Source organism: Schistocerca nitens, chromosome 8, assembly GCF_023898315.1.
Source record: "Schistocerca nitens isolate TAMUIC-IGC-003100 chromosome 8, iqSchNite1.1, whole genome shotgun sequence".
Taxonomy (NCBI): domain Eukaryota; kingdom Metazoa; phylum Arthropoda; class Insecta; order Orthoptera; family Acrididae; genus Schistocerca; species Schistocerca nitens.
In genome coordinates, this window is record NC_064621.1 from 23,786,731 (window position 1) to 23,805,945 (window position 19,215).

At 48.0% G+C, this 19,215-nt stretch overlaps 38 non-coding genes across 38 annotated transcripts; all 38 read left to right on the plus strand.

The window, feature by feature from the left end:
* Nucleotides 1-79: 79 nt before the first annotated feature.
* Nucleotides 80-152, plus strand: Trnak-cuu (transfer RNA lysine (anticodon CUU)). Its single transcript has one exon. It is a non-coding gene; the product is annotated as a tRNA-Lys (tRNA).
* Nucleotides 153-473: 321 nt separating this feature from the next.
* On the plus strand, nucleotides 474-545 carry Trnat-agu (transfer RNA threonine (anticodon AGU)). The gene has a single exon. It is a non-coding gene; the product is annotated as a tRNA-Thr (tRNA).
* A 536-nt stretch (nucleotides 546-1,081) lies between these two features.
* On the plus strand, nucleotides 1,082-1,154 carry Trnar-ucg (transfer RNA arginine (anticodon UCG)). The gene has a single exon. It is a non-coding gene; the product is annotated as a tRNA-Arg (tRNA).
* Nucleotides 1,155-1,593: 439 nt separating this feature from the next.
* Nucleotides 1,594-1,666, plus strand: Trnak-cuu (transfer RNA lysine (anticodon CUU)). Its single transcript has one exon. It is a non-coding gene; the product is annotated as a tRNA-Lys (tRNA).
* Nucleotides 1,667-1,987: 321 nt separating this feature from the next.
* On the plus strand, nucleotides 1,988-2,059 carry Trnat-agu (transfer RNA threonine (anticodon AGU)). Its single transcript has one exon. It is a non-coding gene; the product is annotated as a tRNA-Thr (tRNA).
* Nucleotides 2,060-2,616: 557 nt separating this feature from the next.
* On the plus strand, nucleotides 2,617-2,689 carry Trnar-ucg (transfer RNA arginine (anticodon UCG)). The gene has a single exon. It is a non-coding gene; the product is annotated as a tRNA-Arg (tRNA).
* A 439-nt stretch (nucleotides 2,690-3,128) lies between these two features.
* Trnak-cuu (transfer RNA lysine (anticodon CUU)) lies at nucleotides 3,129-3,201 on the plus strand. Its single transcript has one exon. It is a non-coding gene; the product is annotated as a tRNA-Lys (tRNA).
* Nucleotides 3,202-3,522: 321 nt separating this feature from the next.
* Nucleotides 3,523-3,594, plus strand: Trnat-agu (transfer RNA threonine (anticodon AGU)). Its single transcript has one exon. It is a non-coding gene; the product is annotated as a tRNA-Thr (tRNA).
* A 566-nt stretch (nucleotides 3,595-4,160) lies between these two features.
* Trnar-ucg (transfer RNA arginine (anticodon UCG)) lies at nucleotides 4,161-4,233 on the plus strand. Its single transcript has one exon. It is a non-coding gene; the product is annotated as a tRNA-Arg (tRNA).
* A 439-nt stretch (nucleotides 4,234-4,672) lies between these two features.
* Nucleotides 4,673-4,745, plus strand: Trnak-cuu (transfer RNA lysine (anticodon CUU)). Its single transcript has one exon. It is a non-coding gene; the product is annotated as a tRNA-Lys (tRNA).
* A 321-nt stretch (nucleotides 4,746-5,066) lies between these two features.
* On the plus strand, nucleotides 5,067-5,138 carry Trnat-agu (transfer RNA threonine (anticodon AGU)). Its single transcript has one exon. It is a non-coding gene; the product is annotated as a tRNA-Thr (tRNA).
* A 557-nt stretch (nucleotides 5,139-5,695) lies between these two features.
* On the plus strand, nucleotides 5,696-5,768 carry Trnar-ucg (transfer RNA arginine (anticodon UCG)). Its single transcript has one exon. It is a non-coding gene; the product is annotated as a tRNA-Arg (tRNA).
* A 439-nt stretch (nucleotides 5,769-6,207) lies between these two features.
* Nucleotides 6,208-6,280, plus strand: Trnak-cuu (transfer RNA lysine (anticodon CUU)). The gene has a single exon. It is a non-coding gene; the product is annotated as a tRNA-Lys (tRNA).
* A 321-nt stretch (nucleotides 6,281-6,601) lies between these two features.
* On the plus strand, nucleotides 6,602-6,673 carry Trnat-agu (transfer RNA threonine (anticodon AGU)). The gene has a single exon. It is a non-coding gene; the product is annotated as a tRNA-Thr (tRNA).
* Nucleotides 6,674-7,239: 566 nt separating this feature from the next.
* Nucleotides 7,240-7,312, plus strand: Trnar-ucg (transfer RNA arginine (anticodon UCG)). Its single transcript has one exon. It is a non-coding gene; the product is annotated as a tRNA-Arg (tRNA).
* Nucleotides 7,313-7,751: 439 nt separating this feature from the next.
* Trnak-cuu (transfer RNA lysine (anticodon CUU)) lies at nucleotides 7,752-7,824 on the plus strand. The gene has a single exon. It is a non-coding gene; the product is annotated as a tRNA-Lys (tRNA).
* Nucleotides 7,825-8,145: 321 nt separating this feature from the next.
* Trnat-agu (transfer RNA threonine (anticodon AGU)) lies at nucleotides 8,146-8,217 on the plus strand. Its single transcript has one exon. It is a non-coding gene; the product is annotated as a tRNA-Thr (tRNA).
* Nucleotides 8,218-8,783: 566 nt separating this feature from the next.
* Trnar-ucg (transfer RNA arginine (anticodon UCG)) lies at nucleotides 8,784-8,856 on the plus strand. Its single transcript has one exon. It is a non-coding gene; the product is annotated as a tRNA-Arg (tRNA).
* A 439-nt stretch (nucleotides 8,857-9,295) lies between these two features.
* On the plus strand, nucleotides 9,296-9,368 carry Trnak-cuu (transfer RNA lysine (anticodon CUU)). Its single transcript has one exon. It is a non-coding gene; the product is annotated as a tRNA-Lys (tRNA).
* Nucleotides 9,369-9,689: 321 nt separating this feature from the next.
* Trnat-agu (transfer RNA threonine (anticodon AGU)) lies at nucleotides 9,690-9,761 on the plus strand. Its single transcript has one exon. It is a non-coding gene; the product is annotated as a tRNA-Thr (tRNA).
* Nucleotides 9,762-10,324: 563 nt separating this feature from the next.
* On the plus strand, nucleotides 10,325-10,397 carry Trnar-ucg (transfer RNA arginine (anticodon UCG)). The gene has a single exon. It is a non-coding gene; the product is annotated as a tRNA-Arg (tRNA).
* Nucleotides 10,398-10,836: 439 nt separating this feature from the next.
* Nucleotides 10,837-10,909, plus strand: Trnak-cuu (transfer RNA lysine (anticodon CUU)). Its single transcript has one exon. It is a non-coding gene; the product is annotated as a tRNA-Lys (tRNA).
* A 321-nt stretch (nucleotides 10,910-11,230) lies between these two features.
* Nucleotides 11,231-11,302, plus strand: Trnat-agu (transfer RNA threonine (anticodon AGU)). The gene has a single exon. It is a non-coding gene; the product is annotated as a tRNA-Thr (tRNA).
* Nucleotides 11,303-11,868: 566 nt separating this feature from the next.
* On the plus strand, nucleotides 11,869-11,941 carry Trnar-ucg (transfer RNA arginine (anticodon UCG)). Its single transcript has one exon. It is a non-coding gene; the product is annotated as a tRNA-Arg (tRNA).
* A 439-nt stretch (nucleotides 11,942-12,380) lies between these two features.
* On the plus strand, nucleotides 12,381-12,453 carry Trnak-cuu (transfer RNA lysine (anticodon CUU)). Its single transcript has one exon. It is a non-coding gene; the product is annotated as a tRNA-Lys (tRNA).
* A 321-nt stretch (nucleotides 12,454-12,774) lies between these two features.
* Nucleotides 12,775-12,846, plus strand: Trnat-agu (transfer RNA threonine (anticodon AGU)). The gene has a single exon. It is a non-coding gene; the product is annotated as a tRNA-Thr (tRNA).
* Nucleotides 12,847-13,424: 578 nt separating this feature from the next.
* Trnar-ucg (transfer RNA arginine (anticodon UCG)) lies at nucleotides 13,425-13,497 on the plus strand. The gene has a single exon. It is a non-coding gene; the product is annotated as a tRNA-Arg (tRNA).
* Nucleotides 13,498-13,936: 439 nt separating this feature from the next.
* On the plus strand, nucleotides 13,937-14,009 carry Trnak-cuu (transfer RNA lysine (anticodon CUU)). Its single transcript has one exon. It is a non-coding gene; the product is annotated as a tRNA-Lys (tRNA).
* Nucleotides 14,010-14,330: 321 nt separating this feature from the next.
* On the plus strand, nucleotides 14,331-14,402 carry Trnat-agu (transfer RNA threonine (anticodon AGU)). The gene has a single exon. It is a non-coding gene; the product is annotated as a tRNA-Thr (tRNA).
* A 569-nt stretch (nucleotides 14,403-14,971) lies between these two features.
* On the plus strand, nucleotides 14,972-15,044 carry Trnar-ucg (transfer RNA arginine (anticodon UCG)). The gene has a single exon. It is a non-coding gene; the product is annotated as a tRNA-Arg (tRNA).
* A 439-nt stretch (nucleotides 15,045-15,483) lies between these two features.
* On the plus strand, nucleotides 15,484-15,556 carry Trnak-cuu (transfer RNA lysine (anticodon CUU)). Its single transcript has one exon. It is a non-coding gene; the product is annotated as a tRNA-Lys (tRNA).
* A 321-nt stretch (nucleotides 15,557-15,877) lies between these two features.
* Nucleotides 15,878-15,949, plus strand: Trnat-agu (transfer RNA threonine (anticodon AGU)). Its single transcript has one exon. It is a non-coding gene; the product is annotated as a tRNA-Thr (tRNA).
* A 569-nt stretch (nucleotides 15,950-16,518) lies between these two features.
* On the plus strand, nucleotides 16,519-16,591 carry Trnar-ucg (transfer RNA arginine (anticodon UCG)). Its single transcript has one exon. It is a non-coding gene; the product is annotated as a tRNA-Arg (tRNA).
* Nucleotides 16,592-17,030: 439 nt separating this feature from the next.
* Nucleotides 17,031-17,103, plus strand: Trnak-cuu (transfer RNA lysine (anticodon CUU)). Its single transcript has one exon. It is a non-coding gene; the product is annotated as a tRNA-Lys (tRNA).
* A 321-nt stretch (nucleotides 17,104-17,424) lies between these two features.
* Trnat-agu (transfer RNA threonine (anticodon AGU)) lies at nucleotides 17,425-17,496 on the plus strand. Its single transcript has one exon. It is a non-coding gene; the product is annotated as a tRNA-Thr (tRNA).
* Nucleotides 17,497-18,056: 560 nt separating this feature from the next.
* On the plus strand, nucleotides 18,057-18,129 carry Trnar-ucg (transfer RNA arginine (anticodon UCG)). Its single transcript has one exon. It is a non-coding gene; the product is annotated as a tRNA-Arg (tRNA).
* Nucleotides 18,130-18,568: 439 nt separating this feature from the next.
* Trnak-cuu (transfer RNA lysine (anticodon CUU)) lies at nucleotides 18,569-18,641 on the plus strand. The gene has a single exon. It is a non-coding gene; the product is annotated as a tRNA-Lys (tRNA).
* Nucleotides 18,642-18,962: 321 nt separating this feature from the next.
* Nucleotides 18,963-19,034, plus strand: Trnat-agu (transfer RNA threonine (anticodon AGU)). The gene has a single exon. It is a non-coding gene; the product is annotated as a tRNA-Thr (tRNA).
* Nucleotides 19,035-19,215: the final 181 nt, after the last annotated feature.

A 19,215-nucleotide genomic window follows, 5' to 3' on the forward strand; every position in this document is an offset into this window, starting at 1 on the left:
TAAGCTGTAGTCAAAAGGATCTTCCATAGATGGTCGCAGGTCCCATCAGTATTGTATGGCTCGTAAAGCATTGTGTGGAGCCCGGCTAGCTCAGTCGGTAGAGCATGAGACTCTTAATCTCAGGGTCGTGGGTTCGAGCCCCACGCTGGGCGGCGCAAAATTTTGTGTCTACGCGGATGCAACCTGCGCCCCTCTCGTGAGCCTTGCGTAATGAACGTAACGGGTTACGACGATGCCTAGCTTCTTATGAATATCAGAGGAATGGTATTTGAAGCTGAAAGTAACTCTGAAATGAAATAAATGTGTTGTTTTGGAATTTTAGGTGTACATCGATATCGTGTGAGATGTGTAGGAAAGCAGCAGCTGTGGTAGCTAAATGCAAATAATGGTCGCTAATGCGGTGCGTTTCCAGCTGAAGATCTCCGATTCACTAGTCCATAAGAACAAAGTACCCGAAAAGCGCGCTAGGAGGCGCCTCCTTAGCTCAGTGGCAGAGCGCTGGTCTAGTAAACCAGAGGTCGTGAGTTCGATCCTCACAGGAGGCAAATGAATTTTGTAAAAGCCCCTCCCACCGTGGCCCTTTCGAAAAAAGCGGTCAAGGATGAAACAAATTATAAATGGGTGCGGTATTTAAGAAATGCTCTCGCAAATGAATAGTGCGAATGGTGCTATTAAAGTAGGCACCAGAAACTGCTGCTTTTGGGAGTCTCCGGAGAATGCCGACGTGAAATACTTAGTTCTTGTGATGTATTTTCTACCCCTGATAGAGACCCTCGCGGTTGTCGTCGTCGTCGGCGCCGCCGCCGCTTTGGTAATAGCGGCAACTCGCCATTGTATCTCATAGGGTGAGGTACGTTCTACAACCGACTGAGATGGCACTAAGCGATTGAAGCTGATTTGCAAGCTCTTGTTTGATGAGCGTCATAAGGGCTTGAATGTAACTTGCGATGGGACACAGCAAGAAGTAGCGTCGCATTTTTAGTACTGAAATTGGAGAATTGCGTCAAAGATGGTAAATTCATTCCGGGAAGTGCACAAATGGCGATAATGAGGTGTGTTTGGGGAAGCGTATTGCGCCAGTGACCGTGTGGCCTAATGGATAAGGCGTCGGACTTCGGATCCGAAGATTGCAGGTTCGAATCCTGTCACGGTCGAGTTTTTCCAGTTCTGCAAAAGATGCATGCTGTTTTACTGTGTTGTTTGAGTACTACAAAACTAGTTGAAAGTTGCTGCTGTCCGCTTCCTGGCTGCAAACCGGCGTCTACCTGAAGCTCAAGCAAGACAAGGGTGATCTGTAGCGAAATTTTCGGCACAGTGCCGTTCAGGAGAGTTTTTGTTGGAACTACTGCGTCTGATTCAGGGCCCAAGAGCTACGCCACAGGCGTCTGCGCACAGTCGAGCATGTGTGTTGAATAATGGTGCTGATAGCCACGTATCATTTGAAGCAGATTTGATGCCTTTCGGAGACAATTTTTCATTGAATAGGATTGTAGCTCATTTGTGGCAGCAGGAAATAAGCTGTAGTCAAAAGGATCTTCCATAGATGGTCGCAGGTCCCATCAGTATTGTATGGCTCGTAAAGCATTGTGTGGAGCCCGGCTAGCTCAGTCGGTAGAGCATGAGACTCTTAATCTCAGGGTCGTGGGTTCGAGCCCCACGCTGGGCGGCGCAAAATTTTGTGTCTACGCGGATGCAACCTGCGCCCCTCTCGTGAGCCTTGCGTAATGAACGTAACGGGTTACGACGATGCCTAGCTTCTTATGAATATCAGAGGAATGGTATTTGAAGCTGAAAGTAACTCTGAAATGAAATAAATGTGTTGTTTTGGAATTTTAGGTGTACATCGATATCGTGTGAGATGTGTAGGAAAGCAGCAGCTGTGGTAGCTAAATGCAAATAATGGTCGCTAATGCGGTGCGTTTCCAGCTGAAGATCTCCGATTCACTAGTCCATAAGAACAAAGTACCCGAAAAGCGCGCTAGGAGGCGCCTCCTTAGCTCAGTGGCAGAGCGCTGGTCTAGTAAACCAGAGGTCGTGAGTTCGATCCTCACAGGAGGCAAATGAATTTTGTAAAAGCCCCTCCCACCGTGGCCCTTTCGAAAAAAGCGGTCAAGGATGAAACAAATTATAAATGGGTGCGGTATTTAAGAAATGCTCTCGCAAATGAATAGTGCGAATGGTGCTATTAAAGTAGGCACCAGAAACTGCTGCTTTTGGGAGTCTCCGGAGAATGCCGACGTGAAATACTTAGTTCTTGTGATGTATTTTCTACCCCTGATAGAGACCCTCGCGGTTGTCGTCGTCGTCGTCGTCGTCGTCGTCGTCGTCGGCGCCGCCGCCGCTTTGGTAATAGCGGCAACTCGCCATTGTATCTCATAGGGTGAGGTACGTTCTACAACCGACTGAGATGGCACTAAGCGATTGAAGCTGATTTGCAAGCTCTTGTTTGATGAGCGTCATAAGGGCTTGAATGTAACTTGCGATGGGACACAGCAAGAAGTAGCGTCGCATTTTTAGTACTGAAATTGGAGAATTGCGTCAAAGATGGTAAATTCATTCCGGGAAGTGCACAAATGGCGATAATGAGGTGTGTTTGGGGAAGCGTATTGCGCCAGTGACCGTGTGGCCTAATGGATAAGGCGTCGGACTTCGGATCCGAAGATTGCAGGTTCGAATCCTGTCACGGTCGAGTTTTTCCAGTTCTGCAAAAGATGCATGCTGTTTTACTGTGTTGTTTGAGTACTACAAAACTAGTTGAAAGTTGCTGCTGTCCGCTTCCTGGCTGCAAACCGGCGTCTACCTGAAGCTCAAGCAAGACAAGGGTGATCTGTAGCGAAATTTTCGGCACAGTGCCGTTCAGGAGAGTTTTTGTTGGAACTACTGCGTCTGATTCAGGGCCCAAGAGCTACGCCACAGGCGTCTGCGCACAGTCGAGCATGTGTGTTGAATAATGGTGCTGATAGCCACGTATCATTTGAAGCAGATTTGATGCCTTTCGGAGACAATTTTTCATTGAATAGGATTGTAGCTCATTTGTGGCAGCAGGAAATAAGCTGTAGTCAAAAGGATCTTCCATAGATGGTCGCAGGTCCCATCAGTATTGTATGGCTCGTAAAGCATTGTGTGGAGCCCGGCTAGCTCAGTCGGTAGAGCATGAGACTCTTAATCTCAGGGTCGTGGGTTCGAGCCCCACGCTGGGCGGCGCAAAATTTTGTGTCTACGCGGATGCAACCTGCGCCCCTCTCGTGAGCCTTGCGTAATGAACGTAACGGGTTACGACGATGCCTAGCTTCTTATGAATATCAGAGGAATGGTATTTGAAGCTGAAAGTAACTCTGAAATGAAATAAATGTGTTGTTTTGGAATTTTAGGTGTACATCGATATCGTGTGAGATGTGTAGGAAAGCAGCAGCTGTGGTAGCTAAATGCAAATAATGGTCGCTAATGCGGTGCGTTTCCAGCTGAAGATCTCCGATTCACTAGTCCATAAGAACAAAGTACCCGAAAAGCGCGCTAGGAGGCGCCTCCTTAGCTCAGTGGCAGAGCGCTGGTCTAGTAAACCAGAGGTCGTGAGTTCGATCCTCACAGGAGGCAAATGAATTTTGTAAAAGCCCCTCCCACCGTGGCCCTTTCGAAAAAAGCGGTCAAGGATGAAACAAATTATAAATGGGTGCGGTATTTAAGAAATGCTCTCGCAAATGAATAGTGCGAATGGTGCTATTAAAGTAGGCACCAGAAACTGCTGCTTTTGGGAGTCTCCGGAGAATGCCGACGTGAAATACTTAGTTCTTGTGATGTATTTTCTACCCCTGATAGAGACCCTCGCGGTTGTCGTCGTCGTCGTCGTCGTCGTCGTCGTCGTCGTCGTCGTCGGCGCCGCCGCCGCTTTGGTAATAGCGGCAACTCGCCATTGTATCTCATAGGGTGAGGTACGTTCTACAACCGACTGAGATGGCACTAAGCGATTGAAGCTGATTTGCAAGCTCTTGTTTGATGAGCGTCATAAGGGCTTGAATGTAACTTGCGATGGGACACAGCAAGAAGTAGCGTCGCATTTTTAGTACTGAAATTGGAGAATTGCGTCAAAGATGGTAAATTCATTCCGGGAAGTGCACAAATGGCGATAATGAGGTGTGTTTGGGGAAGCGTATTGCGCCAGTGACCGTGTGGCCTAATGGATAAGGCGTCGGACTTCGGATCCGAAGATTGCAGGTTCGAATCCTGTCACGGTCGAGTTTTTCCAGTTCTGCAAAAGATGCATGCTGTTTTACTGTGTTGTTTGAGTACTACAAAACTAGTTGAAAGTTGCTGCTGTCCGCTTCCTGGCTGCAAACCGGCGTCTACCTGAAGCTCAAGCAAGACAAGGGTGATCTGTAGCGAAATTTTCGGCACAGTGCCGTTCAGGAGAGTTTTTGTTGGAACTACTGCGTCTGATTCAGGGCCCAAGAGCTACGCCACAGGCGTCTGCGCACAGTCGAGCATGTGTGTTGAATAATGGTGCTGATAGCCACGTATCATTTGAAGCAGATTTGATGCCTTTCGGAGACAATTTTTCATTGAATAGGATTGTAGCTCATTTGTGGCAGCAGGAAATAAGCTGTAGTCAAAAGGATCTTCCATAGATGGTCGCAGGTCCCATCAGTATTGTATGGCTCGTAAAGCATTGTGTGGAGCCCGGCTAGCTCAGTCGGTAGAGCATGAGACTCTTAATCTCAGGGTCGTGGGTTCGAGCCCCACGCTGGGCGGCGCAAAATTTTGTGTCTACGCGGATGCAACCTGCGCCCCTCTCGTGAGCCTTGCGTAATGAACGTAACGGGTTACGACGATGCCTAGCTTCTTATGAATATCAGAGGAATGGTATTTGAAGCTGAAAGTAACTCTGAAATGAAATAAATGTGTTGTTTTGGAATTTTAGGTGTACATCGATATCGTGTGAGATGTGTAGGAAAGCAGCAGCTGTGGTAGCTAAATGCAAATAATGGTCGCTAATGCGGTGCGTTTCCAGCTGAAGATCTCCGATTCACTAGTCCATAAGAACAAAGTACCCGAAAAGCGCGCTAGGAGGCGCCTCCTTAGCTCAGTGGCAGAGCGCTGGTCTAGTAAACCAGAGGTCGTGAGTTCGATCCTCACAGGAGGCAAATGAATTTTGTAAAAGCCCCTCCCACCGTGGCCCTTTCGAAAAAAGCGGTCAAGGATGAAACAAATTATAAATGGGTGCGGTATTTAAGAAATGCTCTCGCAAATGAATAGTGCGAATGGTGCTATTAAAGTAGGCACCAGAAACTGCTGCTTTTGGGAGTCTCCGGAGAATGCCGACGTGAAATACTTAGTTCTTGTGATGTATTTTCTACCCCTGATAGAGACCCTCGCGGTTGTCGTCGTCGTCGTCGTCGTCGTCGTCGTCGTCGGCGCCGCCGCCGCTTTGGTAATAGCGGCAACTCGCCATTGTATCTCATAGGGTGAGGTACGTTCTACAACCGACTGAGATGGCACTAAGCGATTGAAGCTGATTTGCAAGCTCTTGTTTGATGAGCGTCATAAGGGCTTGAATGTAACTTGCGATGGGACACAGCAAGAAGTAGCGTCGCATTTTTAGTACTGAAATTGGAGAATTGCGTCAAAGATGGTAAATTCATTCCGGGAAGTGCACAAATGGCGATAATGAGGTGTGTTTGGGGAAGCGTATTGCGCCAGTGACCGTGTGGCCTAATGGATAAGGCGTCGGACTTCGGATCCGAAGATTGCAGGTTCGAATCCTGTCACGGTCGAGTTTTTCCAGTTCTGCAAAAGATGCATGCTGTTTTACTGTGTTGTTTGAGTACTACAAAACTAGTTGAAAGTTGCTGCTGTCCGCTTCCTGGCTGCAAACCGGCGTCTACCTGAAGCTCAAGCAAGACAAGGGTGATCTGTAGCGAAATTTTCGGCACAGTGCCGTTCAGGAGAGTTTTTGTTGGAACTACTGCGTCTGATTCAGGGCCCAAGAGCTACGCCACAGGCGTCTGCGCACAGTCGAGCATGTGTGTTGAATAATGGTGCTGATAGCCACGTATCATTTGAAGCAGATTTGATGCCTTTCGGAGACAATTTTTCATTGAATAGGATTGTAGCTCATTTGTGGCAGCAGGAAATAAGCTGTAGTCAAAAGGATCTTCCATAGATGGTCGCAGGTCCCATCAGTATTGTATGGCTCGTAAAGCATTGTGTGGAGCCCGGCTAGCTCAGTCGGTAGAGCATGAGACTCTTAATCTCAGGGTCGTGGGTTCGAGCCCCACGCTGGGCGGCGCAAAATTTTGTGTCTACGCGGATGCAACCTGCGCCCCTCTCGTGAGCCTTGCGTAATGAACGTAACGGGTTACGACGATGCCTAGCTTCTTATGAATATCAGAGGAATGGTATTTGAAGCTGAAAGTAACTCTGAAATGAAATAAATGTGTTGTTTTGGAATTTTAGGTGTACATCGATATCGTGTGAGATGTGTAGGAAAGCAGCAGCTGTGGTAGCTAAATGCAAATAATGGTCGCTAATGCGGTGCGTTTCCAGCTGAAGATCTCCGATTCACTAGTCCATAAGAACAAAGTACCCGAAAAGCGCGCTAGGAGGCGCCTCCTTAGCTCAGTGGCAGAGCGCTGGTCTAGTAAACCAGAGGTCGTGAGTTCGATCCTCACAGGAGGCAAATGAATTTTGTAAAAGCCCCTCCCACCGTGGCCCTTTCGAAAAAAGCGGTCAAGGATGAAACAAATTATAAATGGGTGCGGTATTTAAGAAATGCTCTCGCAAATGAATAGTGCGAATGGTGCTATTAAAGTAGGCACCAGAAACTGCTGCTTTTGGGAGTCTCCGGAGAATGCCGACGTGAAATACTTAGTTCTTGTGATGTATTTTCTACCCCTGATAGAGACCCTCGCGGTTGTCGTCGTCGTCGTCGTCGTCGTCGTCGTCGTCGTCGTCGTCGGCGCCGCCGCCGCTTTGGTAATAGCGGCAACTCGCCATTGTATCTCATAGGGTGAGGTACGTTCTACAACCGACTGAGATGGCACTAAGCGATTGAAGCTGATTTGCAAGCTCTTGTTTGATGAGCGTCATAAGGGCTTGAATGTAACTTGCGATGGGACACAGCAAGAAGTAGCGTCGCATTTTTAGTACTGAAATTGGAGAATTGCGTCAAAGATGGTAAATTCATTCCGGGAAGTGCACAAATGGCGATAATGAGGTGTGTTTGGGGAAGCGTATTGCGCCAGTGACCGTGTGGCCTAATGGATAAGGCGTCGGACTTCGGATCCGAAGATTGCAGGTTCGAATCCTGTCACGGTCGAGTTTTTCCAGTTCTGCAAAAGATGCATGCTGTTTTACTGTGTTGTTTGAGTACTACAAAACTAGTTGAAAGTTGCTGCTGTCCGCTTCCTGGCTGCAAACCGGCGTCTACCTGAAGCTCAAGCAAGACAAGGGTGATCTGTAGCGAAATTTTCGGCACAGTGCCGTTCAGGAGAGTTTTTGTTGGAACTACTGCGTCTGATTCAGGGCCCAAGAGCTACGCCACAGGCGTCTGCGCACAGTCGAGCATGTGTGTTGAATAATGGTGCTGATAGCCACGTATCATTTGAAGCAGATTTGATGCCTTTCGGAGACAATTTTTCATTGAATAGGATTGTAGCTCATTTGTGGCAGCAGGAAATAAGCTGTAGTCAAAAGGATCTTCCATAGATGGTCGCAGGTCCCATCAGTATTGTATGGCTCGTAAAGCATTGTGTGGAGCCCGGCTAGCTCAGTCGGTAGAGCATGAGACTCTTAATCTCAGGGTCGTGGGTTCGAGCCCCACGCTGGGCGGCGCAAAATTTTGTGTCTACGCGGATGCAACCTGCGCCCCTCTCGTGAGCCTTGCGTAATGAACGTAACGGGTTACGACGATGCCTAGCTTCTTATGAATATCAGAGGAATGGTATTTGAAGCTGAAAGTAACTCTGAAATGAAATAAATGTGTTGTTTTGGAATTTTAGGTGTACATCGATATCGTGTGAGATGTGTAGGAAAGCAGCAGCTGTGGTAGCTAAATGCAAATAATGGTCGCTAATGCGGTGCGTTTCCAGCTGAAGATCTCCGATTCACTAGTCCATAAGAACAAAGTACCCGAAAAGCGCGCTAGGAGGCGCCTCCTTAGCTCAGTGGCAGAGCGCTGGTCTAGTAAACCAGAGGTCGTGAGTTCGATCCTCACAGGAGGCAAATGAATTTTGTAAAAGCCCCTCCCACCGTGGCCCTTTCGAAAAAAGCGGTCAAGGATGAAACAAATTATAAATGGGTGCGGTATTTAAGAAATGCTCTCGCAAATGAATAGTGCGAATGGTGCTATTAAAGTAGGCACCAGAAACTGCTGCTTTTGGGAGTCTCCGGAGAATGCCGACGTGAAATACTTAGTTCTTGTGATGTATTTTCTACCCCTGATAGAGACCCTCGCGGTTGTCGTCGTCGTCGTCGTCGTCGTCGTCGTCGTCGTCGTCGTCGGCGCCGCCGCCGCTTTGGTAATAGCGGCAACTCGCCATTGTATCTCATAGGGTGAGGTACGTTCTACAACCGACTGAGATGGCACTAAGCGATTGAAGCTGATTTGCAAGCTCTTGTTTGATGAGCGTCATAAGGGCTTGAATGTAACTTGCGATGGGACACAGCAAGAAGTAGCGTCGCATTTTTAGTACTGAAATTGGAGAATTGCGTCAAAGATGGTAAATTCATTCCGGGAAGTGCACAAATGGCGATAATGAGGTGTGTTTGGGGAAGCGTATTGCGCCAGTGACCGTGTGGCCTAATGGATAAGGCGTCGGACTTCGGATCCGAAGATTGCAGGTTCGAATCCTGTCACGGTCGAGTTTTTCCAGTTCTGCAAAAGATGCATGCTGTTTTACTGTGTTGTTTGAGTACTACAAAACTAGTTGAAAGTTGCTGCTGTCCGCTTCCTGGCTGCAAACCGGCGTCTACCTGAAGCTCAAGCAAGACAAGGGTGATCTGTAGCGAAATTTTCGGCACAGTGCCGTTCAGGAGAGTTTTTGTTGGAACTACTGCGTCTGATTCAGGGCCCAAGAGCTACGCCACAGGCGTCTGCGCACAGTCGAGCATGTGTGTTGAATAATGGTGCTGATAGCCACGTATCATTTGAAGCAGATTTGATGCCTTTCGGAGACAATTTTTCATTGAATAGGATTGTAGCTCATTTGTGGCAGCAGGAAATAAGCTGTAGTCAAAAGGATCTTCCATAGATGGTCGCAGGTCCCATCAGTATTGTATGGCTCGTAAAGCATTGTGTGGAGCCCGGCTAGCTCAGTCGGTAGAGCATGAGACTCTTAATCTCAGGGTCGTGGGTTCGAGCCCCACGCTGGGCGGCGCAAAATTTTGTGTCTACGCGGATGCAACCTGCGCCCCTCTCGTGAGCCTTGCGTAATGAACGTAACGGGTTACGACGATGCCTAGCTTCTTATGAATATCAGAGGAATGGTATTTGAAGCTGAAAGTAACTCTGAAATGAAATAAATGTGTTGTTTTGGAATTTTAGGTGTACATCGATATCGTGTGAGATGTGTAGGAAAGCAGCAGCTGTGGTAGCTAAATGCAAATAATGGTCGCTAATGCGGTGCGTTTCCAGCTGAAGATCTCCGATTCACTAGTCCATAAGAACAAAGTACCCGAAAAGCGCGCTAGGAGGCGCCTCCTTAGCTCAGTGGCAGAGCGCTGGTCTAGTAAACCAGAGGTCGTGAGTTCGATCCTCACAGGAGGCAAATGAATTTTGTAAAAGCCCCTCCCACCGTGGCCCTTTCGAAAAAAGCGGTCAAGGATGAAACAAATTATAAATGGGTGCGGTATTTAAGAAATGCTCTCGCAAATGAATAGTGCGAATGGTGCTATTAAAGTAGGCACCAGAAACTGCTGCTTTTGGGAGTCTCCGGAGAATGCCGACGTGAAATACTTAGTTCTTGTGATGTATTTTCTACCCCTGATAGAGACCCTCGCGGTTGTCGTCGTCGTCGTCGTCGTCGTCGTCGTCGTCGTCGTCGGCGCCGCCGCCGCTTTGGTAATAGCGGCAACTCGCCATTGTATCTCATAGGGTGAGGTACGTTCTACAACCGACTGAGATGGCACTAAGCGATTGAAGCTGATTTGCAAGCTCTTGTTTGATGAGCGTCATAAGGGCTTGAATGTAACTTGCGATGGGACACAGCAAGAAGTAGCGTCGCATTTTTAGTACTGAAATTGGAGAATTGCGTCAAAGATGGTAAATTCATTCCGGGAAGTGCACAAATGGCGATAATGAGGTGTGTTTGGGGAAGCGTATTGCGCCAGTGACCGTGTGGCCTAATGGATAAGGCGTCGGACTTCGGATCCGAAGATTGCAGGTTCGAATCCTGTCACGGTCGAGTTTTTCCAGTTCTGCAAAAGATGCATGCTGTTTTACTGTGTTGTTTGAGTACTACAAAACTAGTTGAAAGTTGCTGCTGTCCGCTTCCTGGCTGCAAACCGGCGTCTACCTGAAGCTCAAGCAAGACAAGGGTGATCTGTAGCGAAATTTTCGGCACAGTGCCGTTCAGGAGAGTTTTTGTTGGAACTACTGCGTCTGATTCAGGGCCCAAGAGCTACGCCACAGGCGTCTGCGCACAGTCGAGCATGTGTGTTGAATAATGGTGCTGATAGCCACGTATCATTTGAAGCAGATTTGATGCCTTTCGGAGACAATTTTTCATTGAATAGGATTGTAGCTCATTTGTGGCAGCAGGAAATAAGCTGTAGTCAAAAGGATCTTCCATAGATGGTCGCAGGTCCCATCAGTATTGTATGGCTCGTAAAGCATTGTGTGGAGCCCGGCTAGCTCAGTCGGTAGAGCATGAGACTCTTAATCTCAGGGTCGTGGGTTCGAGCCCCACGCTGGGCGGCGCAAAATTTTGTGTCTACGCGGATGCAACCTGCGCCCCTCTCGTGAGCCTTGCGTAATGAACGTAACGGGTTACGACGATGCCTAGCTTCTTATGAATATCAGAGGAATGGTATTTGAAGCTGAAAGTAACTCTGAAATGAAATAAATGTGTTGTTTTGGAATTTTAGGTGTACATCGATATCGTGTGAGATGTGTAGGAAAGCAGCAGCTGTGGTAGCTAAATGCAAATAATGGTCGCTAATGCGGTGCGTTTCCAGCTGAAGATCTCCGATTCACTAGTCCATAAGAACAAAGTACCCGAAAAGCGCGCTAGGAGGCGCCTCCTTAGCTCAGTGGCAGAGCGCTGGTCTAGTAAACCAGAGGTCGTGAGTTCGATCCTCACAGGAGGCAAATGAATTTTGTAAAAGCCCCTCCCACCGTGGCCCTTTCGAAAAAAGCGGTCAAGGATGAAACAAATTATAAATGGGTGCGGTATTTAAGAAATGCTCTCGCAAATGAATAGTGCGAATGGTGCTATTAAAGTAGGCACCAGAAACTGCTGCTTTTGGGAGTCTCCGGAGAATGCCGACGTGAAATACTTAGTTCTTGTGATGTATTTTCTACCCCTGATAGAGACCCTCGCGGTTGTCGTCGTCGTCGTCGTCGTCGTCGTCGTCGTCGTCGTCGTCGGCGCCGCCGCCGCTTTGGTAATAGCGGCAACTCGCCATTGTATCTCATAGGGTGAGGTACGTTCTACAACCGACTGAGATGGCACTAAGCGATTGAAGCTGATTTGCAAGCTCTTGTTTGATGAGCGTCATAAGGGCTTGAATGTAACTTGCGATGGGACACAGCAAGAAGTAGCGTCGCATTTTTAGTACTGAAATTGGAGAATTGCGTCAAAGATGGTAAATTCATTCCGGGAAGTGCACAAATGGCGATAATGAGGTGTGTTTGGGGAAGCGTATTGCGCCAGTGACCGTGTGGCCTAATGGATAAGGCGTCGGACTTCGGATCCGAAGATTGCAGGTTCGAATCCTGTCACGGTCGAGTTTTTCCAGTTCTGCAAAAGATGCATGCTGTTTTACTGTGTTGTTTGAGTACTACAAAACTAGTTGAAAGTTGCTGCTGTCCGCTTCCTGGCTGCAAACCGGCGTCTACCTGAAGCTCAAGCAAGACAAGGGTGATCTGTAGCGAAATTTTCGGCACAGTGCCGTTCAGGAGAGTTTTTGTTGGAACTACTGCGTCTGATTCAGGGCCCAAGAGCTACGCCACAGGCGTCTGCGCACAGTCGAGCATGTGTGTTGAATAATGGTGCTGATAGCCACGTATCATTTGAAGCAGATTTGATGCCTTTCGGAGACAATTTTTCATTGAATAGGATTGTAGCTCATTTGTGGCAGCAGGAAATAAGCTGTAGTCAAAAGGATCTTCCATAGATGGTCGCAGGTCCCATCAGTATTGTATGGCTCGTAAAGCATTGTGTGGAGCCCGGCTAGCTCAGTCGGTAGAGCATGAGACTCTTAATCTCAGGGTCGTGGGTTCGAGCCCCACGCTGGGCGGCGCAAAATTTTGTGTCTACGCGGATGCAACCTGCGCCCCTCTCGTGAGCCTTGCGTAATGAACGTAACGGGTTACGACGATGCCTAGCTTCTTATGAATATCAGAGGAATGGTATTTGAAGCTGAAAGTAACTCTGAAATGAAATAAATGTGTTGTTTTGGAATTTTAGGTGTACATCGATATCGTGTGAGATGTGTAGGAAAGCAGCAGCTGTGGTAGCTAAATGCAAATAATGGTCGCTAATGCGGTGCGTTTCCAGCTGAAGATCTCCGATTCACTAGTCCATAAGAACAAAGTACCCGAAAAGCGCGCTAGGAGGCGCCTCCTTAGCTCAGTGGCAGAGCGCTGGTCTAGTAAACCAGAGGTCGTGAGTTCGATCCTCACAGGAGGCAAATGAATTTTGTAAAAGCCCCTCCCACCGTGGCCCTTTCGAAAAAAGCGGTCAAGGATGAAACAAATTATAAATGGGTGCGGTATTTAAGAAATGCTCTCGCAAATGAATAGTGCGAATGGTGCTATTAAAGTAGGCACCAGAAACTGCTGCTTTTGGGAGTCTCCGGAGAATGCCGACGTGAAATACTTAGTTCTTGTGATGTATTTTCTACCCCTGATAGAGACCCTCGCGGTTGTCGTCGTCGTCGTCGTCGTCGTCGTCGTCGTCGTCGTCGTCGTCGTCGTCGTCGGCGCCGCCGCCGCTTTGGTAATAGCGGCAACTCGCCATTGTATCTCATAGGGTGAGGTACGTTCTACAACCGACTGAGATGGCACTAAGCGATTGAAGCTGATTTGCAAGCTCTTGTTTGATGAGCGTCATAAGGGCTTGAATGTAACTTGCGATGGGACACAGCAAGAAGTAGCGTCGCATTTTTAGTACTGAAATTGGAGAATTGCGTCAAAGATGGTAAATTCATTCCGGGAAGTGCACAAATGGCGATAATGAGGTGTGTTTGGGGAAGCGTATTGCGCCAGTGACCGTGTGGCCTAATGGATAAGGCGTCGGACTTCGGATCCGAAGATTGCAGGTTCGAATCCTGTCACGGTCGAGTTTTTCCAGTTCTGCAAAAGATGCATGCTGTTTTACTGTGTTGTTTGAGTACTACAAAACTAGTTGAAAGTTGCTGCTGTCCGCTTCCTGGCTGCAAACCGGCGTCTACCTGAAGCTCAAGCAAGACAAGGGTGATCTGTAGCGAAATTTTCGGCACAGTGCCGTTCAGGAGAGTTTTTGTTGGAACTACTGCGTCTGATTCAGGGCCCAAGAGCTACGCCACAGGCGTCTGCGCACAGTCGAGCATGTGTGTTGAATAATGGTGCTGATAGCCACGTATCATTTGAAGCAGATTTGATGCCTTTCGGAGACAATTTTTCATTGAATAGGATTGTAGCTCATTTGTGGCAGCAGGAAATAAGCTGTAGTCAAAAGGATCTTCCATAGATGGTCGCAGGTCCCATCAGTATTGTATGGCTCGTAAAGCATTGTGTGGAGCCCGGCTAGCTCAGTCGGTAGAGCATGAGACTCTTAATCTCAGGGTCGTGGGTTCGAGCCCCACGCTGGGCGGCGCAAAATTTTGTGTCTACGCGGATGCAACCTGCGCCCCTCTCGTGAGCCTTGCGTAATGAACGTAACGGGTTACGACGATGCCTAGCTTCTTATGAATATCAGAGGAATGGTATTTGAAGCTGAAAGTAACTCTGAAATGAAATAAATGTGTTGTTTTGGAATTTTAGGTGTACATCGATATCGTGTGAGATGTGTAGGAAAGCAGCAGCTGTGGTAGCTAAATGCAAATAATGGTCGCTAATGCGGTGCGTTTCCAGCTGAAGATCTCCGATTCACTAGTCCATAAGAACAAAGTACCCGAAAAGCGCGCTAGGAGGCGCCTCCTTAGCTCAGTGGCAGAGCGCTGGTCTAGTAAACCAGAGGTCGTGAGTTCGATCCTCACAGGAGGCAAATGAATTTTGTAAAAGCCCCTCCCACCGTGGCCCTTTCGAAAAAAGCGGTCAAGGATGAAACAAATTATAAATGGGTGCGGTATTTAAGAAATGCTCTCGCAAATGAATAGTGCGAATGGTGCTATTAAAGTAGGCACCAGAAACTGCTGCTTTTGGGAGTCTCCGGAGAATGCCGACGTGAAATACTTAGTTCTTGTGATGTATTTTCTACCCCTGATAGAGACCCTCGCGGTTGTCGTCGTCGTCGTCGTCGTCGTCGTCGTCGTCGTCGTCGTCGTCGGCGCCGCCGCCGCTTTGGTAATAGCGGCAACTCGCCATTGTATCTCATAGGGTGAGGTACGTTCTACAACCGACTGAGATGGCACTAAGCGATTGAAGCTGATTTGCAAGCTCTTGTTTGATGAGCGTCATAAGGGCTTGAATGTAACTTGCGATGGGACACAGCAAGAAGTAGCGTCGCATTTTTAGTACTGAAATTGGAGAATTGCGTCAAAGATGGTAAATTCATTCCGGGAAGTGCACAAATGGCGATAATGAGGTGTGTTTGGGGAAGCGTATTGCGCCAGTGACCGTGTGGCCTAATGGATAAGGCGTCGGACTTCGGATCCGAAGATTGCAGGTTCGAATCCTGTCACGGTCGAGTTTTTCCAGTTCTGCAAAAGATGCATGCTGTTTTACTGTGTTGTTTGAGTACTACAAAACTAGTTGAAAGTTGCTGCTGTCCGCTTCCTGGCTGCAAACCGGCGTCTACCTGAAGCTCAAGCAAGACAAGGGTGATCTGTAGCGAAATTTTCGGCACAGTGCCGTTCAGGAGAGTTTTTGTTGGAACTACTGCGTCTGATTCAGGGCCCAAGAGCTACGCCACAGGCGTCTGCGCACAGTCGAGCATGTGTGTTGAATAATGGTGCTGATAGCCACGTATCATTTGAAGCAGATTTGATGCCTTTCGGAGACAATTTTTCATTGAATAGGATTGTAGCTCATTTGTGGCAGCAGGAAATAAGCTGTAGTCAAAAGGATCTTCCATAGATGGTCGCAGGTCCCATCAGTATTGTATGGCTCGTAAAGCATTGTGTGGAGCCCGGCTAGCTCAGTCGGTAGAGCATGAGACTCTTAATCTCAGGGTCGTGGGTTCGAGCCCCACGCTGGGCGGCGCAAAATTTTGTGTCTACGCGGATGCAACCTGCGCCCCTCTCGTGAGCCTTGCGTAATGAACGTAACGGGTTACGACGATGCCTAGCTTCTTATGAATATCAGAGGAATGGTATTTGAAGCTGAAAGTAACTCTGAAATGAAATAAATGTGTTGTTTTGGAATTTTAGGTGTACATCGATATCGTGTGAGATGTGTAGGAAAGCAGCAGCTGTGGTAGCTAAATGCAAATAATGGTCGCTAATGCGGTGCGTTTCCAGCTGAAGATCTCCGATTCACTAGTCCATAAGAACAAAGTACCCGAAAAGCGCGCTAGGAGGCGCCTCCTTAGCTCAGTGGCAGAGCGCTGGTCTAGTAAACCAGAGGTCGTGAGTTCGATCCTCACAGGAGGCAAATGAATTTTGTAAAAGCCCCTCCCACCGTGGCCCTTTCGAAAAAAGCGGTCAAGGATGAAACAAATTATAAATGGGTGCGGTATTTAAGAAATGCTCTCGCAAATGAATAGTGCGAATGGTGCTATTAAAGTAGGCACCAGAAACTGCTGCTTTTGGGAGTCTCCGGAGAATGCCGACGTGAAATACTTAGTTCTTGTGATGTATTTTCTACCCCTGATAGAGACCCTCGCGGTTGTCGTCGTCGTCGTCGTCGTCGTCGTCGTCGTCGTCGTCGTCGTCGGCGCCGCCGCCGCTTTGGTAATAGCGGCAACTCGCCATTGTATCTCATAGGGTGAGGTACGTTCTACAACCGACTGAGATGGCACTAAGCGATTGAAGCTGATTTGCAAGCTCTTGTTTGATGAGCGTCATAAGGGCTTGAATGTAACTTGCGATGGGACACAGCAAGAAGTAGCGTCGCATTTTTAGTACTGAAATTGGAGAATTGCGTCAAAGATGGTAAATTCATTCCGGGAAGTGCACAAATGGCGATAATGAGGTGTGTTTGGGGAAGCGTATTGCGCCAGTGACCGTGTGGCCTAATGGATAAGGCGTCGGACTTCGGATCCGAAGATTGCAGGTTCGAATCCTGTCACGGTCGAGTTTTTCCAGTTCTGCAAAAGATGCATGCTGTTTTACTGTGTTGTTTGAGTACTACAAAACTAGTTGAAAGTTGCTGCTGTCCGCTTCCTGGCTGCAAACCGGCGTCTACCTGAAGCTCAAGCAAGACAAGGGTGATCTGTAGCGAAATTTTCGGCACAGTGCCGTTCAGGAGAGTTTTTGTTGGAACTACTGCGTCTGATTCAGGGCCCAAGAGCTACGCCACAGGCGTCTGCGCACAGTCGAGCATGTGTGTTGAATAATGGTGCTGATAGCCACGTATCATTTGAAGCAGATTTGATGCCTTTCGGAGACAATTTTTCATTGAATAGGATTGTAGCTCATTTGTGGCAGCAGGAAATAAGCTGTAGTCAAAAGGATCTTCCATAGATGGTCGCAGGTCCCATCAGTATTGTATGGCTCGTAAAGCATTGTGTGGAGCCCGGCTAGCTCAGTCGGTAGAGCATGAGACTCTTAATCTGAGGGTCGTGGGTTCGAGCCCCACGCTGGGCGGCGCAAAATTTTGTGTCTACGCGGATGCAACCTGCGCCCCTCTCGTGAGCCTTGCGTAATGAACGTAACGGGTTACGACGATGCCTAGCTTCTTATGAATATCAGAGGAATGGTATTTGAAGCTGAAAGTAACTCTGAAATGAAATAAATGTGTTGTTTTGGAATTTTAGGTGTACATCGATATCGTGTGAGATGTGTAGGAAAGCAGCAGCTGTGGTAGCTAAATGCAAATAATGGTCGCTAATGCGGTGCGTTTCCAGCTGAAGATCTCCGATTCACTAGTCCATAAGAACAAAGTACCCGAAAAGCGCGCTAGGAGGCGCCTCCTTAGCTCAGTGGCAGAGCGCTGGTCTAGTAAACCAGAGGTCGTGAGTTCGATCCTCACAGGAGGCAAATGAATTTTGTAAAAGCCCCTCCCACCGTGGCCCTTTCGAAAAAAGCGGTCAAGGATGAAACAAATTATAAATGGGTGCGGTATTTAAGAAATGCTCTCGCAAATGAATAGTGCGAATGGTGCTATTAAAGTAGGCACCAGAAACTGCTGCTTTTGGGAGTCTCCGGAGAATGCCGACGTGAAATACTTAGTTCTTGTGATGTATTTTCTACCCCTGATAGAGACCCTCGCGGTTGTCGTCGTCGTCGTCGTCGTCGTCGTCGTCGTCGTCGGCGCCGCCGCCGCTTTGGTAATAGCGGCAACTCGCCATTGTATCTCATAGGGTGAGGTACGTTCTACAACCGACTGAGATGGCACTAAGCGATTGAAGCTGATTTGCAAGCTCTTGTTTGATGAGCGTCATAAGGGCTTGAATGTAACTTGCGATGGGACACAGCAAGAAGTAGCGTCGCATTTTTAGTACTGAAATTGGAGAATTGCGTCAAAGATGGTAAATTCATTCCGGGAAGTGCACAAATGGCGATAATGAGGTGTGTTTGGGGAAGCGTATTGCGCCAGTGACCGTGTGGCCTAATGGATAAGGCGTCGGACTTCGGATCCGAAGATTGCAGGTTCGAATCCTGTCACGGTCGAGTTTTTCCAGTTCTGCAAAAGATGCATGCTGTTTTACTGTGTTGTTTGAGTACTACAAAACTAGTTGAAAGTTGCTGCTGTCCGCTTCCTGGCTGCAAACCGGCGTCTACCTGAAGCTCAAGCAAGACAAGGGTGATCTGTAGCGAAATTTTCGGCACAGTGCCGTTCAGGAGAGTTTTTGTTGGAACTACTGCGTCTGATTCAGGGCCCAAGAGCTACGCCACAGGCGTCTGCGCACAGTCGAGCATGTGTGTTGAATAATGGTGCTGATAGCCACGTATCATTTGAAGCAGATTTGATGCCTTTCGGAGACAATTTTTCATTGAATAGGATTGTAGCTCATTTGTGGCAGCAGGAAATAAGCTGTAGTCAAAAGGATCTTCCATAGATGGTCGCAGGTCCCATCAGTATTGTATGGCTCGTAAAGCATTGTGTGGAGCCCGGCTAGCTCAGTCGGTAGAGCATGAGACTCTTAATCTCAGGGTCGTGGGTTCGAGCCCCACGCTGGGCGGCGCAAAATTTTGTGTCTACGCGGATGCAACCTGCGCCCCTCTCGTGAGCCTTGCGTAATGAACGTAACGGGTTACGACGATGCCTAGCTTCTTATGAATATCAGAGGAATGGTATTTGAAGCTGAAAGTAACTCTGAAATGAAATAAATGTGTTGTTTTGGAATTTTAGGTGTACATCGATATCGTGTGAGATGTGTAGGAAAGCAGCAGCTGTGGTAGCTAAATGCAAATAATGGTCGCTAATGCGGTGCGTTTCCAGCTGAAGATCTCCGATTCACTAGTCCATAAGAACAAAGTACCCGAAAAGCGCGCTAGGAGGCGCCTCCTTAGCTCAGTGGCAGAGCGCTGGTCTAGTAAACCAGAGGTCGTGAGTTCGATCCTCACAGGAGGCAAATGAATTTTGTAAAAGCCCCTCCCACCGTGGCCCTTTCGAAAAAAGCGGTCAAGGATGAAACAAATTATAAATGGGTGCGGTATTTAAGAAATGCTCTCGCAAATGAATAGTGCGAATGGTGCTATTAAAGTAGGCACCAGAAACTGCTGCTTTTGGGAGTCTCCGGAGAATGCCGACGT